The sequence below is a fragment of the Rhagoletis pomonella genome, unplaced genomic scaffold (assembly GCF_013731165.1).
Source record: "Rhagoletis pomonella isolate Grant_MI unplaced genomic scaffold, Rhpom_1.0 Rhpom_scaffold_00007, whole genome shotgun sequence".
Classification (NCBI taxonomy): Eukaryota; Metazoa; Arthropoda; class Insecta; order Diptera; family Tephritidae; genus Rhagoletis; species Rhagoletis pomonella.
In genome coordinates, this window is record NW_023458561.1 from 12,099,022 (window position 1) to 12,123,064 (window position 24,043).

General features: G+C 32.4%; 1 protein-coding gene across 3 annotated transcripts in view; it reads left to right on the forward strand.

Annotated features, from left to right (window-relative positions):
- Positions 1-913, forward strand: part of LOC118742329 — a 212,823-nt gene extending 211,910 nt beyond the window's left edge. For all 3 annotated transcript variants that reach the window (XM_036474318.1, XM_036474319.1, XM_036474320.1), the window contains one exon: positions 622-913. The gene's annotated coding sequence lies outside the window, so the exon portion shown is untranslated. The remainder of the gene's footprint in view (positions 1-621) is intronic.
- Positions 914-24,043: the final 23,130 nt, after the last annotated feature.

The following is a 24,043-nucleotide window of genomic DNA, read 5'->3' on the forward strand; positions in this document are numbered from 1 at the left end:
TCCACAGAATTCGGGTGAAATACCGTGGTAATTGTCAGAAGTTTTAGTTAATAACGTCCTTGTACTATCCTAACATATTCGTGCAGGCCACTGATACCTACATACATATATACATACAGGTACATGTTATGTATGCCCTGCAAACAAAAGCGAAATCTTTAGGAGTATCTTAATTCTGTAACGTTTTTTTTGCGAATCTTAAAAGAAAATTATATGAAGTGGTTGGCACGAGCTCGTAAAGAAATTTCTATACGAAAAGTAAAGCAAATTTTGAAAAACTTTTGAAAGAAATTCTTCACATAGCAGCATTATTTTCATTTCTTTACCGATTTTCTTCCAAAATTTCGTAAAAGAATCGAAGTGTGCACAGTTTATTTCATTTTAGAAAATCCGGCAAAAAATCGGGTGAGATTTTTTCAAATTCCTTACAGTTTCTCTACAATTCAGAATGCTCTGAAAAAAAGGTTGCAGGGTGTTTATGATCCTTCGAACCAATTTCACGCATTTTGAAATTTATGTATTTACTTATTTATGTAGGGATTTTGGTTCGTAGAACTTATTTTTATATTATAATCTTGCCATTGATTTGTGTTTAATATTTACAATTGCTTTTTGTTTCAGATAATACCAAGGATCCTTAGGCTTTACCAATAATTTCGGAATATGTTTGTATCGGTGAACATACATACATAGAACCCCACATCTGCAGTCGTACAAGTTTCCTTCTGCTTCATGAGGATATACGTACTATCTAAAACTAGCCACTCCTGCTTCATCTTTGAACTGGATGTCATACATAAATACATATGTACATAAATAATATTCAACATTATTCCTTCATTATTACATTATTCAGCTATCAAAAAAAAAAACAATAATTATATTTACCAATTGTATGCATTTAATCATCTAAAATTAGTATAAAGTTGCATAAAGTAGAATGTTTAACGCGAAAATCAAAAATGTTAAGACTACTTTAAGTGAATAATAAACCAATTTTCGTTCGGCCGAAGAGCGGTGGTTTTCGGTTACAGATACGAGCCAAAATAAGAATTTGTGGATCACAGAGAAGTTGAGGAAGTAGCTCATAACGCAATTTGTTGAACTATATACATACATAGCATAGTCATTGCATTTACCTACATAAGGGTACAAATATAGCAAGCAGGTAGCGGTCATAGTGACTGCACCCTGACTATCAGCTGAACGTCAAGGGAAAATTGCACATTATGCAGAGGTATTGCTATTTGATAGTCGCTGAATTTAATTTAATTTAATAATCTTCAATTTAAATATTAACAAGTAAGAAAGTCTAAGTTCGGACGGAGCCGAACATTAAATACCCGGCGCAAGTATTAAATATATGATTTTCACCTTTCCGAAAGCTACCGCTACATGGTAAACCGGGGTGTATCAATTTTGAGTAGCGTCCTTAAATTTCGAAATATTGAAGTTTCAAGCATTTCTGAAATTTACCGTTATATGAAAAGCGGCCTCAATTTTAATTCAATTTCAATAATTTTCAACGTTTTGCTTTTATGAGGCAAGCACAATAACCATACCGAATTTGGTACAAATTGGTACCGAGATACATATGTGTGATCATAAGTGGGCGGTGCCACGCCCATTTTCCAAAATTATGTCATGAACGTATTTCTTGGTAAACAATTGTTGCAAGCATTAATTTTTATTCAAAATTTAATAGCTTTAATATTTACTGATTTATGGAAGATTTTGTATTTGTCCAAATTACCGTTATATGGGATGTGTGCGTGGTTATTGTCCGATTTTAAAAATTTTCGGCCATTTGGTATGCTGAAGCAAGGCTAAGAACTATGCTAAGTTTGGAAGAAATTGGTGTAGCGTTTACCAAGATATACACATGTAACCATAAGTGTGCGTGAATTCGCCCATTTTCCAAAAATTTATAATATTCTTATTTTTCGTCCACAAATTATTGTAAATATTAATTTTGAGTGAATAATCTTCAGTGGTTACTAAAATATCGCAGTTTTCGTATTTCTGAAAATTACCGTTATATGGGAGGTAGGCGCGGTAATTGTCCGATTTTGCCCATTTTCAATACCATCCGTCCTACACCCGAAAGAAGTGCACGCGCAAAGTTTCGTTAAGATATCTCAATTTTTACTCGAGTTATCGTGTTCACAGACGGACAGACAGTCACCGCTTAATCGATTTCTCTTTTCATTCAGATCATTTATGTATACATTTGTCTATATCTATCTCGATTCGTTTTGCCTGTTACAAACAACCGTTATGTGAGCAAAGTTCACAAAGTGCACAAGTGCGCTCGGGTATAAAAATCGATCCGAAGAGTGATAACACCAGAGACACCCAAATAGCAATTGAAATTAGCCTTTTTTATGTTGTCACACAGGCGGCCGCTCTGGTTTAGTGGTTAGCAATGCGCGCTACCATCCCGCAGGGCCTGGATTCAAGCTCTGTTCAAGCCCCAACATAAAAAAAAAAATAAAATAAAAAATAAAGTGGTTTCTAATAGCGGTCGTACCTACGCAGGCAGTGGCAAACCTCCGAGTGTATTTCTGCCACGAAAAACAGTTTCTCATAAAGAGACAATCGCAGTTTGCCTTACTTTCATTGCCCAATCGATCCATTAAGGCTGCAAAATATTTCCTTTTTTTATCATCCACCCTGATATGCAATGAAGATTATTACATAGTAATTGATATTGAGCTCCAATGATAATAAAGAAGGCAGGGCAGGAACCACAGGCACCAACGGGAGTGAAACATGTCACAAGTTACAAATGAAATGAATAATAGTGAAGTCAATTTGGCAATTTCACCCCAAAAAGTCAAACAGCCCTAGAAAACCCATAGCTCGCCTCAAAGTTAGTTTATCACGAGTTAATAGACCAAAGTAGGAAGTTTCTTTTTCTTAACACGAAAACTGAACTATGCTTCGGCAAGATCGGCATAAAGGTCCATAAATGGCTTAAACTTAACTTTGGTTCTTTGCAATTTTTTTTGTTGACGGTGTTCCGTATTTGTCTCTATATAAAAAAAAATTCGAACATACATACTTTGTATGTTTTCATTCGCTACATACTGTTCTATGCGACGCATGTATGTATATGTATATTAGTGTCGTATCGAAGATTCGCCTGGTATTCGTATTTCTCTAAATTGCCATTATATGGGATGTGGGCGTGGTTATTGTCCGATTTTAAAAATTTTCGGCCATTTGGTATGCTGAAGCAAGGCTAAGAACTATGCTAAGTTTGGAAGAAATTGGTGCAGCGGTTACCAAGATATACACACGTAACCATAAGTGGGAGCGGCTACGCCCATTTTCAAAAAATTTATAATATTCTTATTTTTCGTCTGAAAATTATTGTAAATATCAATTTTGCGTGAATAATCTTTAGTAGTTGCTAAAATATCGCTCTTTTCGTATTTCTGAAAATTACCTTTATATGGGACAGATTTTGCCCATTTTCAATACATCCGTCCTACGCCCGAAAGGAGTGCAGGTACCAAGTATCGTTAAGATATCTCAAATTCTCAATTTTTACTCGAGTTATCGTCAGGGATGCCGTTTGGATCTAAATAGATCCAATTGGATACATTTTTAGACGAATTTTCGCGGGATACTTATTTTTTCCGGTCAGTATAAATGTGGATACTTTTTTAAATAGGCCAAAATTTTATATTTCCTATAAAGTTTTTTTCGTTCAAAAATCGATTTTCATTAAAGATGGTTACGTTTTACGTTTTGTAAACGTATAAAGAATCGCTACTTAGGCGTGAAATTAAAGCATTTTATTTTTTGTGAACATAGCAATGAACATATGTATGAAGAGATCTCACCAAAATAGGTATAAGCGCAATTGCTTTAATTAGCTTAAAAGGATGCTTTAAGCAAGATCTTAATAATCATATCGTCGTTTAAAGTACAAAACCGCGTATCAACAAAATGCAAAACTGCGTATCAAGATAATGCAAAACCTCGTATGTGACGTTGCATAAATTATTTTCTAGAGAGTAAAAACACTTATTTTTCAAAATGGTTCTTTTTTTATAAAGCAATCGCACTTCTGGCTAGTATATTTCAGGACGAATGGATAAGGATTGAGCCAAGAGCTTGTGTGAGCAAATCCAATTTTTGGCAGCAAACGTCAGTTACGCGGTTATGCAGATTGACGATACGCGGTTTTGTACTTTAAACGGCGATATATATAAAATAAATTATACTCTTTCTGTAGTAATCTCTTTCATATCACATATTATCATTTGTTAATTTAAAAAGAAAGAAGATTTCAATGTTGTTTAGAAAACTAAATTTAATTTATTTAAGGAAACTTTTATGAATTTTACTGAAAAAATTTTGTTTATTTGCGCATATTGAGAGAGGTAACCAGATTCCTCTTTTAATGTGTGCAAATTTGCACGCCGTGTAATAAAATTAATCATTGCCTCTTTACTTTTACACATAAAATGTTTAAAATAAAGTAATGTTTATTATTAGTAGGAAATCTATTTGTAGTTTGAAAATTTTTGCAATTTTAAACATTCTATATATGTGTATTTATGTGCATATTTTAAAGATCTCAAGTTCAAAATCAAATACTGAACATCCTATACCTATATTTATAGAGATTCTTGTTGAAAAATAGATACTTTTCAGTAGTAGTTTTACATGCTCTTTTTAGAGTGTACTTGCTATTTATTATATTTACTTTGCACAATACTTATGCACAAAAAATGTACTTTATAAATTGAAATTACAAATGTTTGATTTTATGCACATGCATTCCAAGTCCTTAGGATGGGTTAAATTATGTCTTTTTCATGAAAATGTTTGGTTTTCTTACAAATTATGAGATGTATATGTAAAAAAGGAAATTGGATACATTTGGATACATTTTTGGCTTGGTCAGTGATACATTTTCTTGAGACGGCGCGGCAACACCGGTTATCGTTTGCACAGACGGACGGACGGACAGACAGTCACCGCTTAATCTCTTTTCATTCTGATCATTTATGTATACATTTGTCTATATCTATCTCGATTCGTTTTGCCTATTATAAACAACCATTATGTGAACAAAGTCATAACACCCTTGTGCACAAGTGCGCTCGGGTATAAAAATGCATATGAGTGATGCAATTGCTTTTTGCTGTGATTTTGTAGAAACATGAAAAATTTCCAACAGAATAAAATTATAGTTTAAAAAACTAAAAATTCGCTACGTAACTTGAGAATGGAAATCGCTGCATCTTTTAGGCGCATCATTATTAAATAGTTTCATCCCTAGCTAATAAAAGCGAGGTAAAAAGTCATCTGCGATTTGCAGTGTGTGCCAGAAAGAGATTTCCCTGGGAAGTGAAGCGTTAACAAAAAAAAAAAAAACAAAAAAGCTTGGAAAAGCATTTACAATTGCTCCTTCACAATATGAAGAATTTTAAGCGGCTATGGAAAATGTATGTTTGTAAGGTGGTGTGAACCCGCATGACGTTAAGAAGTCCAAAATTGAATTTCAAAAACTTAAATAATATTCCAAATGTTAGTCAGAGTTATAAGAGATCCGGGTGTCATATTTCATCTAAGACCGTGCAGCCGTTTTTGAGTGAAGATACATAACCCAGTGGGAAAATTTGATGTAAAGTAAACGAAAAAATAATCAGTAAAACAACCCTTTTCACATTCGATAATGCATTTTTTCCCCAGGGCGATGTCCTAAGGAAAGTGGGGCATTCAATTTAGCATTACCTAGTATCGAGAAATGAATGTGTTTTAATATGAAATTTTTGGAACTTTTTGAATTCATTAGAATGCTGATGACATAGTTAGCAGTAATATAATCGAGAACTCATAAGCAATACATTATGTTATTTATCACGCATGCAATGCATTACTACTTTTCCGACTGGGTAAGTCTTGCATAGTGCAGGTTTTTAATCTAATCAAATTTCGAAACACCCTATACTGGTGAAAAGAGTTCATTAACAAAATATAGGTTAAAAATAAAGCCGTTTCAAACCTATTTCTATCGATACCCATCTTTTAAAAAGTATTCCAACTTATTGAATAATTTGAATGTAACTTTTTAAGTATTCTTAAAGCATTCAAAAAATTTAAACTAAAGATTCTTTAAGATTATTTTGTTTGACTATGGTATTTTTATATTCGTTAATTTAATTAGACCTTTCAAACAGGTGGCAGCCCTCTTCAAAAGTATTTTCAAGCTTAATCCTTGTTAACTCTCCTTCGTCGGACTTTGCGATACATATTCTAATTAACTGATGAGTTAAGTCGAATTTGACTTTTCAAGCATGTGGGAGGGAATATGGTTCAGAAGTAAACAATTTTCAAACCCCCTTCGATTGATACCGATATTTTATTAATTCATTTAACTTATTAAATAATTTGAATTTAGCTTTTTAAACAGGTGGTAACCCTCTTGCAACACCTCAAAAATATTGTTTGCGTTCAAGCTAAAGATTTCTTATTACTCCTTCGTTTTACATAGATATTTTGATATTTCATTTATGATTTATGAAAGCTTTAGTTTGAAAATATCTTTAATTAGGTTGGCCACCTTTTCGAAAAAAAAACATATCGATCAAAAAGTATAGGTATATGTATGTGCATTATACGAGAACGTATTTTGTGTGATAGTCATTCGATTTTCAGCGTTCTTTTAAATTTCAAAAATGAGAGGTCAAATTAAAGACCTTAACCTGTAGATGTGCGATAACGTTTTATTTTTTTACTTAAGATCTTTTTTATCAGTAAAGGGTGAAATTAAAAACCAGCTATTGAAATGTCTTCGGTAAATAAAACTGTTCGCACTTCGAGTTTTTATGAATATTTTATTTTATTATAATAAGTATAATCCGGATGTTCGTACAAATGCAATAATTTCTTTTAAATTAAAGAACGAAAACACATGTGAAAAGTTCGCGTGCGCACGAGTGGACTGTATATTGTTGAGTGTTTTTTTCCATGAAGTAAGTGGAGAAAATGGAGATAGGAAGAAGAGGACTTCATTAGGGTGCGCACGAAAGTCGTGGGTTGATAAGCATTTGAAGCGAGAGCTTCAACACCTGAAATATGCGAGACCTCTCTTCACTAAAAAACGGCTACACGGATTTAGATGAAATATGGCACTTTGATCGCGTATAGCGGTGACTAATATTTGGAAAATTTTTTAGGTTTTTGAAATTTTGTTTTGGGCGTTCAAACGCCATGCGGGTTCACTAGTTATTATTAATTAGTAACTATAAAACATTTAAACACTATGTGCTATTAAAATCCACTAACTTTTTGAATTCGACTTATCATTTAAAATTAATGAAACCCGCTTCCAGATCCGTAATCAGCTACCATGGAAACTCCTCAATTCTATGTTTTATTAAAATCTACTATTTCTTTAATTTTATGCCCACCATATTGGATCCCCCATTTTGAACTGTAAAATCATAATCAGCGACCCCAAGAACACCCGAGTAACACGTTTTGAGCGAATTCAATAAATTTTTAAATGTTTGTCCGCCATATTGAATTTTTGAAACCTGACAAAAAATTTGCAATCAGTGGTCCCATAAACTATGTATTAGATACGAAGTGGTGTACAAATCCATCAACGCGAATCTGTTCGAATAGTTTTTGTTTCTCTTTTTAGACGACTTCGTTTTGGAATTTTAATGCTCTCCCCGCCTACTATATAAATTAAGTCAAAAAAATATTTAAAAGTCGGTCAAAGTTTCCCATTGCAATTGCTAATTGGATTAAACATTTTTTTGTTTTTTTAAATTTAGGAAAATTCAAAAAATTACCATAAAATTTTCTGATGGATTTTTGCACTTTTTTCGGTGACGTATAATAATGGCATTGCAATTAATGTCTAATTCAATTTTGTGAAGGAACTAAAGTCAATGACATTAGCACAAAGCCAAAAATTGGATTTTGTCAATATTTTTTTTGAAAGAGCAATAATGTCTATGGATTTTCCTGCACTTTCGAAAAAGTAATATTGTCTATGGACGATGAGAGATGATAGTGTCCATGGATGTTATTTCCGGGACCTTATTACACGTCACCGTAAAGGCTGCATGATTTTTGTCATTTCTGAAATTATTTCATTTTTAAATTGTGTATTAATATCAGGATCTTAAAAAATCCGATGTGAACTAAAGCAATGACATTATTTCCACAATTCTACTGACATTAACTGACATTTGGCTTGTGTGCTAATGTCATTGAGGTTAATTCCCTTAAAAAGTGAATTAATGTATGTCAATTGACAATAATTCCAACGACATTATTGCATATAAACATGAAAAAAACAGCGCCAGTTTTTATGAATTGCACTTGTTATATAAAATGCCGCAACAGCGGACTCAAAAAATATTATTGAAAATCGATTTGATTTTTAGACGCATGAAACTTTCACTTCATTAGACTAACATTGTTATGTGCTATAAAACTGCATGCCCACATATGTTCATAAGATTCAGATTAAGAAGCCAAACAATTTTTATGAAGATTTGTTGAATTTTTCTAAATTTTTTTATGTAGTTTGAAACTTTGGTTTATATGGTTTTGGTTAAAGATTGGTAATAATTTTTATAGAAAACCTACAAAAAAATTTACTTGAAAGACACAATGTCTTACATTTACAGTTAGAGCACAAAACTTACTCTAGATCTAGCCTGAAAAAAAATTGATAAAACTAATAGAATTTATGGCTCGCATAAGCTTTAATTTTTTGCCTATGATTTATGGTGATTTCGTTTCTTCCAAAACATGTTGCCCTACACCGGGACGTTACACTCAACCTTGTAAAAAGGCATGTTTTTGCCTTCTTGTCCTTGTCTAGCTCACCCATTTCATAATATTGTCATTTTAAACAACCATCTAAGTTTCAGGGCAACCATCTCCCCTGACAAAGCTTCACAGGGCAGAGAATGAGCCTTTTTTGCCTAACAAGAGTATGACATTTTAAGAAACGAGCACACAACTTTCTCACCCATTGGCGCATATTCATAGTCATATTTAGTACTCAACTAAGTCGAAACTATTCTAAGTCACAACTAAGGCTATTCATAGTCGCCTTTTCTGGCTAAGTACCAACTTAAAATTTAGTTTCGGCTGCAGCTGCAACTAAGTCGTAACTAGGAAGAAGTATTTTATCAAATTAAGGGAAAACAGGTGAAATATGTAAAAATTAAGTCGGTAGAGGGTTATTTTGATAATATTGAATAATCTCCAATTAAAATTGACAAAGATCGATCCATTTTAACCGGAAGATGAAATTAAATGCGTACTACAATTCGAATAAAGCTACATCACAATTTTATAATTGGGATAATTTAGATAAATTCTCAAATAATAAGTCAGTTTCGCGCTAGTTCTTTTAAAGTAAATTTGTGCATAACATTTAGATATCTACTATTTGTATGTTTCAAAGAATGTTTTCAATAAACATCGACTTCACATCACTGCGGTTGTTCTGGCTATTTCACACAATTAACAAGAAAGTGATACCTTATTCTTTTGCATAATCATGCAATGAAAATAAAAATTACATAAACGGATGATCAAACTTGATATTATTTAATAAAAATGTAATTTTTCCAAAATATCGTAAAGAAAAATCGATACATTTTCACACTCGTTTTGCTATATCGTAACCTAAGTCGAAACTACTTAGTAGAAGTCTGAAATGCGACTATGAATATAGGTAAATTTTAAGTTGGTACTTAAATTTAAGTTGCAACTTTGTTAGTTTCGACTTAGTTGCTGGACTATGAATACGCGCCATTGTCTTTAATTTAGAATCGAACACGGAAAGAGAAAGGGGCAATCAAAAGGCAATATTTTTTGGTAGAAACGAAATCACCATACATCTTCTATGATGGCCGTAAGCGTTTACTTTTACACTAGTATCGCCTCGTTGTAGAAATTCGACCACCTCAGTTTTTTCATACCCTCTTTCATTTCGCTTGTGGCGTTTTTTAGGTCAATCAGCACCTGTTTATCGTCTAGGTCAATAATATTGCTTGGTGGAGTAATAAACATTCTGTTAAATAATTTTATAATTCATAGGAGCAGTAGGGAGGAATAGATTTGTATGGGACTTCGTTAGCGTATTAATATACTAGCCAATGCCCGCTGGCTTCGCTGCGCCTTATAAGAACTTTTTCGGTGGCCAATTCAATAGAGCGTTTAAAAGCAAAAATAGTCTGTAAAGTCAAAATTTTTAGTTTAAGTTGAAACCACTAAAGCGCAGTATCCTCCTCACATAGGCCAATAATAATAACCCTGTGGTACCATAAGGAAAACCAATCCCTGAGCTTTACCGATTGTCTTATTTCCACCTGTGAGATCTCGCCCAAGCATGCGTAATCTTTTTCTATGAGCTTGCAACTACAACATTGGTCCGTTGCGTAAGCCAATAAAAGTCCTTATGTATAAGGAAACTAAAGAGCACATATGTGCGTTTTATGTTATAGGAGGGCCAAGAATCCACGCTGTCCCACAGGATGGAAAGTACTTAACCCCATTCCTCATTTAGCCATCTGAAACTAAATTCGTATAACTTAAACATAGGGCCAAAGCAGATCAACCACACGGGGTTTCTATATATTTCGGCTGCAGCGCCATCCATTGGGTCCATTTTCTACAAAATCATTACTTACCATAAAATGAATGCGTTTAAGAATTTCAAAATCGACTCCAACGCCACTCAGCGGGTCCATTTTTATCAAAAGAATTTTTCATCACACATGGACATAGCTCACATATAAAATTTGAACGCAATTGGTTAATAAATACGACTTTTATAAATAACTGTACTCCAGCATCACCTGGCGAATTTTCTAGTAGCATATGAAAGGACTATATGTTTGTAAGGTATAACCTCCGACAATTTGACGGAACTCAAGGGGTTTTTGAGTTTAGTCCGAACAACGAAAACGGCTATCATTTTATGTATATGTGACCTGGTCTACGAAAAGGGAGCTTACGTGCGAAAACTAGTTTTCTGTGAAAAAGCTGTTAAAAGTAAGCAACTCGTTTCGTCAGTTTCTCATTATCTCGTTAATTGTTCTCCGCGCCGGACGTCCAGTAAGTGTTGTTGTTGGTCCAGTAAGTGTTGTTGTTGGTCGGAATATTATTATAGTTCATAGTGTAAGTTGCTAGTGTGGAACATTTAAAAAAGTAACACTGAAGAAGTTACGTTTACTGTTTCTGTTGATTATCGTCTTCGCATTTCGCACACGTAAAAAGATCTCAAGGAAAATGACAACAAAGAAAAATACATAAACTACTCAGCATTATTATTTTTGGCCCATAATACGTTTTTCTAGTGTATAATCATGTCTTTATAGCTTATAATTCAATGTATTTTGTTCATTACCAATAAATTATATTTTGTCGTATTTTACTCTTCTTTCTCTACATTTTTAGTACACTTCTAAGCAAGTTAGGATTTTCTGCTTTTCACCACGTGAAAAAGCATCTCATCTTCCATCCGAATCAACCAAAAAGTGAAAATTGATTTTTTGACACCTAAGCCCCCTTTCCGTAGACCAGGTCACATATAGGTATGTATGTAGATAGGAAGTCTTAAACGAACCCCATAAAAATCAAAGCTCCAAACTTGGTGCAAAATTAAAAAAAATTCCTCAAAATTTTCACATAAATTTTACCTTATACCAAAAATTAAAAACAAAGTTACAATAGTTCAATGGGATTTAGAAATTTAGGAGAAAATGGTTCCCAGTCGAATAATGCTTGCGCGTTTACGTAAATGGATATAGATGCAGCCTTTGAAATAATTACCACTTTTCACCATTGATAACATATCGTCGTTACCATGTCAAACCATCGAGTGTGCAAAAATTCTTCTTCATTTACGATACCTTCACATGCGTTTAGAATGATACGCAAGTTGGCAAATCGTCGAATTTCTAGTCTTCTTAGAAGCAGAGGATACTGGCTTTAACAAAGTGTCGAAAGTACCCATTTTCACATTCCATAGTTTGACTTGGTAGTGACGATGTGTAGGTAGCTGTGTCGAATTTCAGGACGTTAGCGTAAGCGGTTCCAGAGATAAGCTATATGAGAAGTTCAGTTTGTATGCGAGGTGCCACGCCCCTATTTCCAATGCCTACCAGTTTTCGCCATAAGTACACTGAAAATAAAATTTCGTAAAAGTGCTACGAAAAACTTTCGTAGTCTTGGTTTTTGTACAATGTACGAAACTTTCGTTCATAGTACGAACACATTTTTCACAACGAAACAAGATTTTACGAACCATACGTAAATATAACGAAAGGCCTTTCGTAAGGCATTTTTTCAGTACAACTTACGAAGTCTTACGTGTAGTTTACGAAACAGATTCGTAAAGCACTGAACAAATCGCGAATAATTTTGTATATTGTAGGAAGGCATTCGTAATATTTACGTATGATTTTAAAATTTACGAAATCTACATCTCTGTATTCGTATAATTTGGTTAATACTTTCGTATAAAGTACTAATACAGAAACATGTTTTTTAAATTCGCACAACATACGAATATTTTCGTACAATATACTCAATTACCGGCAGTTTAATATTTCATCATATTTTTATGTATCGCGTGTCATTGCGGAATTACTTGTTGGCTGCTGGGAGACGTATAATATAATTTTAAAAGTTTTAAAAAGGGATTTGCTGGATAAAAAAAAAACAATACAAAATTAAATATTAAAGCTGTGGATATACTATGCTTTTAAGCATACAATGTTTTTAACATCGCCTACGCTGCGCCTTGCACTGCAATGTGGAATTTTATAAATAGGCAATTTCACCAGTTACCTATCAACGGCAAGCCTAAGCCAGGAGCACTACTGAATGAAATTAAAAGTAAGTATGACTTTTCACTGAAACTTGCTTTTCAGACGCCTCATAATTTTCCTTTAATTTATAGTCGTCAAGGAAACAAACATCGATGAAGCTGGGAATCTGTCAAGTGCCTCCACATAAAAATATTATAATGTTTAAGAAAGTCAAACCAGTATTTTTTATATTCTTTCATATTTTATATCTTATTATATTTAGTTTTGTTGAGTCTCATAGTTTAACACTTTGCATCAATATACTTTATTGAACGAAGCCTAAGCAATAAAAAAATATGTAGTATAGAACCTATTCGACTTAAGTTATATTATAGATAAAATAACAGAAAATTCTTCTTCTTTTTTCCTAGAACTTATGATTGCTTTTATTATTAACACTATAAAGAACATGACTAAAATTATAGCACAACACTTTCATTATATTTTATTCTTTGATGTTAAGCGTTTTTGCAAAACGTTTTGTTTAACAAAAACGCTTAAAATTAACGATAAAAACAAAATAAAAGTGTTGTGTTATAATTCGTAATATGTTTATTACAGTGTGTAGAATCGCACATTCTACGAAACAAGCGCAGATTTTACGAAAATAATTTCGGTAAATATACGAATTATTTCTGTGCATTTTACAAAAATTTCGTAAAAAACTAAGAAATAGTATGAAATTCGTTAGTAAATAGCACTAAATTCTTTAGTAAACAATACGAATACATTCGTAAAATGTACTAAAGATCTGATGCCTCATATTTTCGTAGTATGTACGAAAACGGTTTTGTACAATCAATGCAAACTTTCGTGGCTCAAAATGACGAAAAATTTGATAAGATTTACGCAGGTTTTCGTTATATATATGCAGATGTTATTTTCAGTGTAGGGTATTTGCCAAGTTTCAGTTCTACAGCGTAATTGGTTTTAGAGATATATTGGTTTTTTACGTTTTAGTTTGTATAAGAATCTTGATAATGTCCCGACCTTAGCGCCACATACCGAGAAAATTTGTTGTCGGAATATTTATTTTCAAGGTGTTGGCATATATTTCCGAATATGAAACAAATCCGTGCAGCCATTTGGTAGTTTAGTGAAATAAAATGTATAGAAAACTATATGAAATTTTAAAACCATGACGTCTCAAATTTCTTAATTTTTTGGCTGCAACAACACAAAGTTTCTTTTTAGTGAAAAACTTTCCACAAAAAGTTCCAAAAAAGTGCGATTGGTTATGATTGATCAGACTAAAATTGAATGTTAATAAAAGTAAGTTTCTGGTTATATCAAGGCGAGATTTTGAGAACAGTGTGGTGCTAAATCTAAATATGAACAACAAAGCACTGGAAAAAGTTAATACATTCAAATACCTAGAAATAAATATTGATGATAAACTGAACAAAATGGCTTCTATACTTTCAGTTAGATCTCTAGCAGTATGTAGATGTAGTATTAATTCCATGCATTCGTTTAGACAGACGAAAATTCTAAAAATTATTGATTTGGCTACTGTTGATCTAATAAACCCCCTATTAATTTCTTTAATTTCTATTTTGTACAGATATCAGCCTGTTACAATTTTATTATTCTCAAACACTTTCGTTTGATACCCACTTGGCAACATTCAGGTTTTCTTATAAATTTAACAGAATTTATTTTTTCATATAGGTGGCAACCAGCTTCAAACATATTTTCGAAAGTGAGCTTCCTAAACCTCTTTAGTTTAATATCCATATTGTCATATTTCATTTATTCTACCAACTTAAATAAATAAAATTTTTCAAACAGATCCCCTAAAAATATTTTCGGCGTTAAAATTTCAATAAATTGCAATATTTAATTTATTTTATCAATTAAATTAAATAAAAGTTTTCAAAAAGGTGACAACCTTCTACAAAAATATTTTCAGTTGTAAGCCTCTTTCTTTTGGCAGCCATATTGCAATATTTACTTTATCGTATCAATGTACTTAAACTGAAATTTTTAAACAGGTGGCAACTACATATCGGCAACGATACATCGGCAAAAACTGAATTCGAGACAGACAAAAATTCTAAAAATGGTTAATTTGGCTTCTACTGCTCTAATAAATACCCCCCAAATTAATTAAACCCGAGCGCTCTTGTGTACGAGGGTATATTAACTTTGTTCACATAACGGTTGTTTGTAACAGCCAAAACGAATCGAGATAGATATAGACAAATGTATACATAAATGCTCAGAATGAAAAGAGAAATCGATTAAGCGATGTCTGTCCGTCTGTCTGTCCGTGTACACGATAACTCGAGAAAAAATTTAGATATCTCATCGAATTTTGGTATGTAGGTTTCCATTTATCCAAGTTAGGTTGGTATTGAAAATGGGCGAAATCGGACTGTAACCACGCTCACTTCCCATATAACGGTAATTTTCAGGAATACGAAAACTGTGATATTTTTGTAACTACTGAACATTATTCACTCAAAATTGATATTTACAATAACTTTTAGACGAAAAATAAGAACATTAAAAATTTTTGGAAAATGGGCGTAGCCATGTTACATGTGTATATCTTTGTATATCTTGGTAACCGCTGCACCAATTTCTTCCAAACTTGGCACAGTTGTTGGTCTTGGCACAGCATACCAAAAAAAAATCGGACAATCACCCAGCCCACATCCCATAAATCGGCCAATAACCCAGCCCACATCCCATATAACGGAAATTTAGAGAAATAAAAAATCTTCGATAAATCAGTAAATATTAAATCTAATTTATTCAAAATTGATGCTTGCAACAATTCTCTACCAGGAAATACGTTTTTGGCAAAATTTTGGAAAATGGGCGTGGCAACGCCCACTTATGATCACATAAATGTATCTCGGTAACTGTTCTACCAATTTGTACCAAACTCGGTATGGTTATTGTGCTTGCCACATAAAAACAAAACGTTGAAACTTATTGAAATCGGATTAAAATTACGGCCGCTTTTCATATAACGGTAAATTTCAGAAATGCTTGAAACTTCAATATTTCGAAGTTTAAGGACGCTAATTTACTCAAACTTCAAGTGAAGCAAATCGTGTAAGGCAAAGAAGGCACAGGGTAGATCGTTGCAATCGTTGTCGACAATATTTTGAAATGCGTGAGCCAGACATGCCCTTTTACAGGGTTGAGTGTAACATCAAACAAATTTTGCACCGTGGAAGGGCAATATATTTTGGAAGAAATGAAATCACCATAAGGTAACACAGCATGCATACCTATTTCGTTATTTTTTGATTATATGAAAATAAACGCTTTCATAGAACATGTATGGTGATTTCGTTTCTGCCAAAAAATTTTGCCTTTTGATTGACCCTTTCTCTTTTCGTGTTCGATTCTAAATTAAAGGCAATGGGTAAGAAAAAATATGAAGGAATTCAAAAAGTGTATCTTTAGCAAAAATGCTTATTATTTAGTATAAACCAAAGAAAATGTAAAATCAAATCAATTCATACTATACTTATATGTACATACTTACCTAGTACATAAGTACATATATAAAATAAATAAATATAGCAATTTGAGCCAAAAGAATTTCCGCAATAATATTAACTATCGTCGCATGGGTAAGAGATTATCGTATGTTAATTTCGGCAGGTTGTGGGAAATCGCGATTGAAGTTTTGGATGCAATTTCTCATAAACGCAAAGATAGATTTTCTCCAAAGTCTATGAAAATGTTACTAGTTCACAAAAGTATCAAATTATTTAATTTTTAATGTTTATTGTTAATTAGTTTTGAGTTTATGAAGGATTTTCTTTCGTAAAATTTTGTCGTAAGCGTCCATCTGTACACAATTTGGCAGCCACTTTGTGTGAAATACGACAAAATGTGATCAAAATTTCTACTAAATTAACGACTTTTTTTACGCAATATCTCGGAAACCAAAGGAGATATTCAAGAACGGAGAACGCCATTTTTAAGATATTGATTAGTTTAATATCACTGCACAACTGACTAAATTTTTACTAAATTATCGAAAAAATTGTAGTAAACATCTCGGAAACTAGAGGAGATATCTAAAAACTGATAACACCAATCGAAAGACCTTATTTCAAAATATATAATGCATCTAGAACTAAAAATCGTCAAAATTGCGCTTACGACAATCTTTTACCCAGGCGACGCTATGACATTTCGCCTTAAAAATTAGAATTGTACAACATATACATAAATATTTAAAATATTTAATTATAATTCTAACAACAGTTACTTATTTATGAAGGAGTATGTAAAAAAACTTCAGCGAAGAAAGACTCTTAGCATAGTTGACGGCGAAGAAGGACCCGTAAACTTATTTTCGCGGTCTACTATATTTGCGGGTGTAATAGTATGTACATTCCGTTAACAGTTTTTGGGGAATAGTGCTGAAGTGGCAGTCCTTCGCCAAGTATAAATCTATGATTACGCGCCTTTCTTCGCCGAAGTTTTTCTTAAGCGCCTTTTTTCGCAAAATTTTTGTATGCGTCTTTTTTCGAAACACTAGCGCGCCTTTATTCGTGTCTAGTGACGTTATATACATATATACTTATTAATTTTTGATGTGTAAATTACATATAAATATGTATAATCGGTAATAAAAATGTCAACTATCTGTCGATCTTCCTTAGATTTGTTTTCAAAGCCAAACTATTTAAAATAAATCTACGCTTATTAAGATGATATTAGACATATAATAGATGTAGCAAAAGCATTAACAATGTAATACATGTTTATGGAGTGCCATGAATAGGTTCATCAAACATACGAATATGAAGCTCCTTAAAAGTGGTATTATCATTTTTATATCTGACACCACAAATATGGGCCATTATTTTACAAATTGTTTTTTTACTTCATTACTTAGATTCGGCTAAAACTTTTTTATAAAATGTATGCATGAAATAAGTAAATACACACTTACATATATCAGGATGCAGCCGAAATTTTGTTTTTCAAAGTTATGAAAGTTTTGAATTTGGACGATTTACAATGATTCACTATGATTTACCGAACTTTGCCACATTCTAAATTCAATATCTTTGGTTCCACTAATCGTATTTATTTTATTTCAAAGGTTGAAATATTTGCAAATGTGTAATTAAAATACTACCTTTTAATTTATATTTGTAAAAAATTAATAACGATTAAATTTTTAAAATAAATATTTCATATAATACCTGGATCACTTTTATCTAAAAACACCAATTTTTTCTATAGTGGGGTCTCTTATAGTTCAAAAAATATTTAAAAAATTTCTCATTTCGTGAGGATTGTCTACAGCGTTGCCGTTTTGATACAATTATATAATTTTTTCTAAATTTTAAGATTAAATACTTTGATACTTTTTATTCACAAATGCCTCATTTTGATACTTTTTTCTGGAGGAAATGAATTTTTGAAAACTATGAATAAAGTTTAAAGGCAAATAATTTTTTTCTTGTTATTTAAAGTCTTAAAATTTTTATATGTATATATTTATAAGTTTGATCTGGTAACTCTTATAAGGGAAATATAACCCGGAATTTCCTTCTACACGCTGCTGGGCCCTATAACAGTACAAAAACCACACAAAAACATTGCGCTATATCGGGCTCTCGTCGGTCGGTAAAATCAATATTTTTCGGCTCTGTTTCTTTCAGGAGATTCCCAATAATAATACCCAATTGTTTATTTAGCCATTTTTTCATAGTAACTATATTTTATAGGTCCGTCAAAAACCCCAGGAATTGCGATGATTGTTTATTAAGTAAATTAGGTAGATTTTACTACACATATTGCATTTAACTTATTCGCTTATTCTGATTATCTTTTTCGTTTTGAACTCAGTAAGCAATGAAAAAAATCGTTGGCAGTTAGCATTAAAATTATAGAACAATACTACAAAACTATATCTTCCATAAAATTTCGATAAAAGAAATCTCCATTCCCCTTTTGTTAACGACTACCTCCCAAACGATTATACATCGCTAATTTTACTTTCTTTGATAATAAAAGCACTAAAAGTACTTTTCCATTCATTGTTTCAATCAAACTGATCCATATCTGTATACCGCTATGCTCTCTAAAGACTTGCTTTACATTAGTTTAAAACAACTTCAGAATCTAGAAACTCAAGACATTTGAATAGAATTATTGATTATAAATTTTTTTTTAAATTTTCAAAATATTCAAAAATTTGCTATTAAAATTAATTTCAAGTGAATGAAGTTCCACTAATAGGATTGATAATATGAACTGTTTCTTATTTATCAATTACTTACTAAATTTTATTGCTTGGTATGGTATGCAAAAAATCCCGTTTTTCGACAAAAAATCCCATTCACCCTTTTTAGTCATAAAATCCCGAAAAAAGGGCGAAATCCCGCAAATTGGCAACACTGGCTCTAGCTCTACCGAGCAATATCAGAGAACATTTACGAACGAGAAGGTGCAAACGACTCAGTGGAAATCATTGTAGTATGGAATTCTGAAATGTTTCTAGTAAGGAATTTAACAGAGGCGTTTGGAACGCAATGATTCTGTTAAATTCCAGAGTAGAAACACAGAAATAAATGTTTAGCAACAGATATGTGTTTTGCCAGCAAAATCTGGCAACACGTGTGTTTAAAGAAGTTGCAGGCTTATAAAAAACGAAAACCTGCCAAATTTTCGTTTTAAATTTGTTTTTTTTCATGTTTTTAATTTTTTTGCTTAATTATGCACATTAATAAATGAGTAAAATTTTTTGTATACATACGTTTGTACATATATATGTACATAAACAAATTTTGCCCGCAGTTGATCTTTTTCGCTACGTTTATAATTTTTATGAGTTTCAAATGATATTTAGTAGAAACACCTTAGGGAACAGACCCATACTACGTGACCCGTTCTGGGGCGGGAGGGGGATTTTCAAAATACCGTCACAGTGCGGGGCGGGGGCTTAGGTTTTTATCACGTAGTCAAAGACTCTAAGGAAATCTGGCGTTTTTTCGAGATACATTCAAATATGGAGCGCAGTGTTTGGCGCTTTTTAAACTCGCAGGACTTCTGTTTCTATAAATTAAGTTCTGTTTACGATATATTTCAACATAAGTTTTATCTTAATAATATTTTTTCCACTTGTAATTAGAGGTATGCCGTCACGCAGCAAGCGTATTAATAAAGACAAATACATACATATAAGCCCAATAAATTTTTTTTTTTACTTTTTGTAAGCAAGAAATTATTCAAAATCATATTTATGAATTACTACGTGAAAACTTGGAATATACTACGCGTGGTCACCGAGGGGGAGGGGTGGCTAAAAATTGGAAAAAGTGGCTTACGTAGTATGGGTACGATTCCTTATACAGCGAACCAAATATGTACATATACATAAACTGGGACGCGATATTTTGCAAGTTTTGGTTATGTTTCTTTAGTTTTTTTTTAGTTTAATATTTTTTATGAAAGTATAGCTGATTACTTCACAAAAACCATATACCTGCGTATGCGCTTAAATCCAAATTTCAGACGTTGTGTAAAAATTATGAAAATTCTGCAAAATTTCATAAAACTTCTACCAGAGAACGTTTATAAACGTTCTCTGGTTTAGGAATCAGATTTATGAAGATTAAGATTCATGCAAGGGAGAAGGTAAAGTTGAATATGCAGAAGAAGAAAGGGATAAAGGCAAAGATTAGAATAAGTGTAAAAAAAATCTAAATATAAAGACAAAGAGGAAGGAAAATTTAACTATCTAACATAATAACAATGGTGGGGGTGAACACGTAAATTAAGAAAAGAATGAAGATATATATCAGGATAAAGAAAAACTTAAAGATGAAGACGAAGGTGGATATAAAGATGAAGATGAAGATGAAGATGAAGATGACGATGAACATGAACATGAACATGAACATGAACATGAACATGAACATGAACATGAACATGAAGGTGAAGATAAACATAAAAATAAACATTAAAAGCGATAGACGCAAATATAGAGAGGAAGAAATTGATAGGGATAAAAAGGAAATACAACTGAAGAATGTGCGATGGTATATTGTGGTGTGTTATTCTACATATCGTCGCTCCCAATATCTCAAATTTCCGTGGAAGACTAGCATATTTCACTATTCGCGTGGAAGAGGAGCACATTTCACTATTTGCGTGGAAGACTAGCACTTTTCAGATTTTTGCGTGGAAGAGTAGCACATTTCAGATTCTCGCTTAGAAGAGTAGCGAATTCATATAAAGTGGTACTAGCAGCCGTACAAAAACCAAACATACATGTATGTTATAATTCTTTCTCCTCGACTAAGCTGAGAGTTTAATGTTGTGTATGGAGCTTTTCGGTATTTTATTACAAATAGAATAAACGTTTATTTTCCTCCTACTTGTTTTGACGCATATTCGCGTCTTCCTCAGGGAATCTATTTATAAATACGAGAAACATGATTGCACATTAGGGTAGTCCAAAAATGCATGTGAAAAAGTAAAGTCGGAATTTTTATGCTCTCACCCCTTAGGATTGTTCTATACCAAAAAAAATATACCCCTATTTTTTATTTTGAAATCAAAAAATATTTAGCGGTCGCTCAAAGCGCCCAAAGTTTTCCATGTATTTTATATGGGGATAAAATCTTTTGGTAGAAATGGTATAGAATTCAAAACAACTAATATTTTTCTATAGGAAAATTCTTTTCATCTGCAGGATTCCCAATAATAATACCCAATTGTTTATTTAACCATTTTTTTATCGCAACTATAATTTGTAGGTCCGCCAAAAACCCACAAAAACCCAGAAAAATGCAATGGGGGAACAAATAAAAAATCGTTAGTATTAAAAAATGGTTAAATAAATAATTGGGTATTATTATTGAGTCTCCTGAAGAGAGCCAGAGTTTTGCGATCGAAAAATATTGATTTTCAAGAATTCTATACCATTTCTACGAAAAGTTGTTTTTTCCGCATACAATAATACACGGAAAACTTTGAGCGACCTCTAAATATTTTTTGATTTAAAAAAAAAAAAAAGCGGTACACTTTTTTTCTATATAGAACAATCCTAGGGGTTGAGAGCTACAATTCCGACTTTACTGTTTTTGGACCACCCGAATGTACATGCAGTCATATCAAGAGCACCTCATTTCAAAGTGATATTGTTTTCCACTTATTTTTATTTATTTATTTTTAATAATTTTCATTAAAATAAAGTTCATTCCCTGAAGAACTCCATATAAACCCAAATTTAAAACTTTGTAGAAAACTAAAAAAATCTAAAAATGTTCATCCAAATGTCAAAATTATATAGAATTAAAGCCCTTTAAGTGGCTAAAAATTTCCGTTGTTGTGGTTTTCTTCCATATAAAAATAAATTGTGTTTATTCGTTATATGGTAGTAAATGCGACAAAAATAATCAAAGGTTTTAAGGCTCTTGAAGCCTGCAATGTGCACTAAAATTGAATCGGCTATAAAGCTTCATACTCAAAAAAATTGTAACACTTCTGAGTAAATAAATTTGAAATTTGAATGAAAATTAGTTGATTTTTTTTTATAGATTTCTACAAAATTTTAAGCGTGGGTTTACATGGTTTTTTTAACATAAAACAATATGAATTGCTTAAAGCGGAAAAATGCCTTAAAAAAAGAAAAGTGGATGATCTCCAGCAAATGACTAACTAAACGCTATATACCGTCTGAATTTCATGAACTTTATAATAGAATTATAGAAATATAAAATAAGCACTTGAATTTCCAATATAAATTATGCTTTTATGATTTAGTTTAAACCGTAAATGTGCTACTCTTCCACGCAAATAGTGAAATGTGCTAGTCTTCCACGCATATAGTGAAATGTGCTACTCTTCGTAGGGACCGACGATATGTTATGTTATTTAATCTTATGTTATGGTATGCTATGTTATGCTAAGTACTAAGATAAACTCCCCTCCACTTAACCCATTCCAAATAATGTTATTTCTGCTCAACTCAACTCACATAAACTATCCTTAATTTTAGCGGTTGAATTTCAACCTCTGGGCGAACACTAGTAAACTTAAATTTATGAAGTAACTAAAAAATTTCATTAAAACCAGGGACGTGAACCGGTTTTGAACCGAGCCGGTTTTGAATCGGAAAACCGCTTTTTTCTATTAATTAACTGAACCATTAACCGAACCGAAAATTTCCACAAATGTTTGATCCGAACCGAAAACCGAACCACTTTCTTTAAAGGTTTAAAGGTTCGTTTCAACCAATTTTTCAATAGATAAATGTACCCACTTTTTTCGTTTTGTTAAACATGGCAATACCTACCATGTTTTCTTACCATGTGACAATATCAAATGTAAAGGCAGCCCATCTCACTTGACCTTTAACCTTGCGCCTTGTTGCACTTGACAATTGACACTTAAACTTGCGCGTTATTTTTTGGTTTTTCGAACCGTTGAACCGAACCGAAACCCCGGTTCAAGGACCAAAAAACCGCTTTGGCGAACCAATCCAAAAGTGCAACAACGGTTCGAACCGCTGAACCGAACCGACCAAATTTTTCATCCGGTTCACGTCCCTGATTAAAACATTTCTGCTATACATTTTTTCATTCACGCAAAAAGACAACCACATAAATGAATTTATAAATATACATATATGTACATACAAATGTGCGATTGAACTGCTTACGTCTTCCTCTCGCCACTTCCATCATAACAAATTATTTAATTTCTGCGAATTGGCACGTGCGCAAAAAAAGTTTAACCCTACGTTAACGAAATATTTAGATTATCGCATAATTTTGAATTTAATAAAGCCATAGTCGTAAATTTTGTATGGAGAACAATAATAATTCATTTAAAATTCTGCATGTAAACATGTTCTCGACGATACGTGTAGCTTTCATGAAGATTTACCATACAAATTTTCTTTTATTAACAGCTGGAACCAAAAAAACTATGTCCGCTAAAATGGGTTAAACGCAAACTTGAGTTTGACATATTTACACGCATACATGCAGGCATACATATGGACGTATACAGTGGACTAGCACTAGGTTGGACATAGCATTGCTTATACTTTGATGTGTTTCAATCTTTTTATGGTACTGAAGATTTGCTTACGGATGCCAAAAATTAAAAATCATCCATGGACATATGTGAATATTGTAATGTACGATGGACTGGATGATTTCAATTAAATA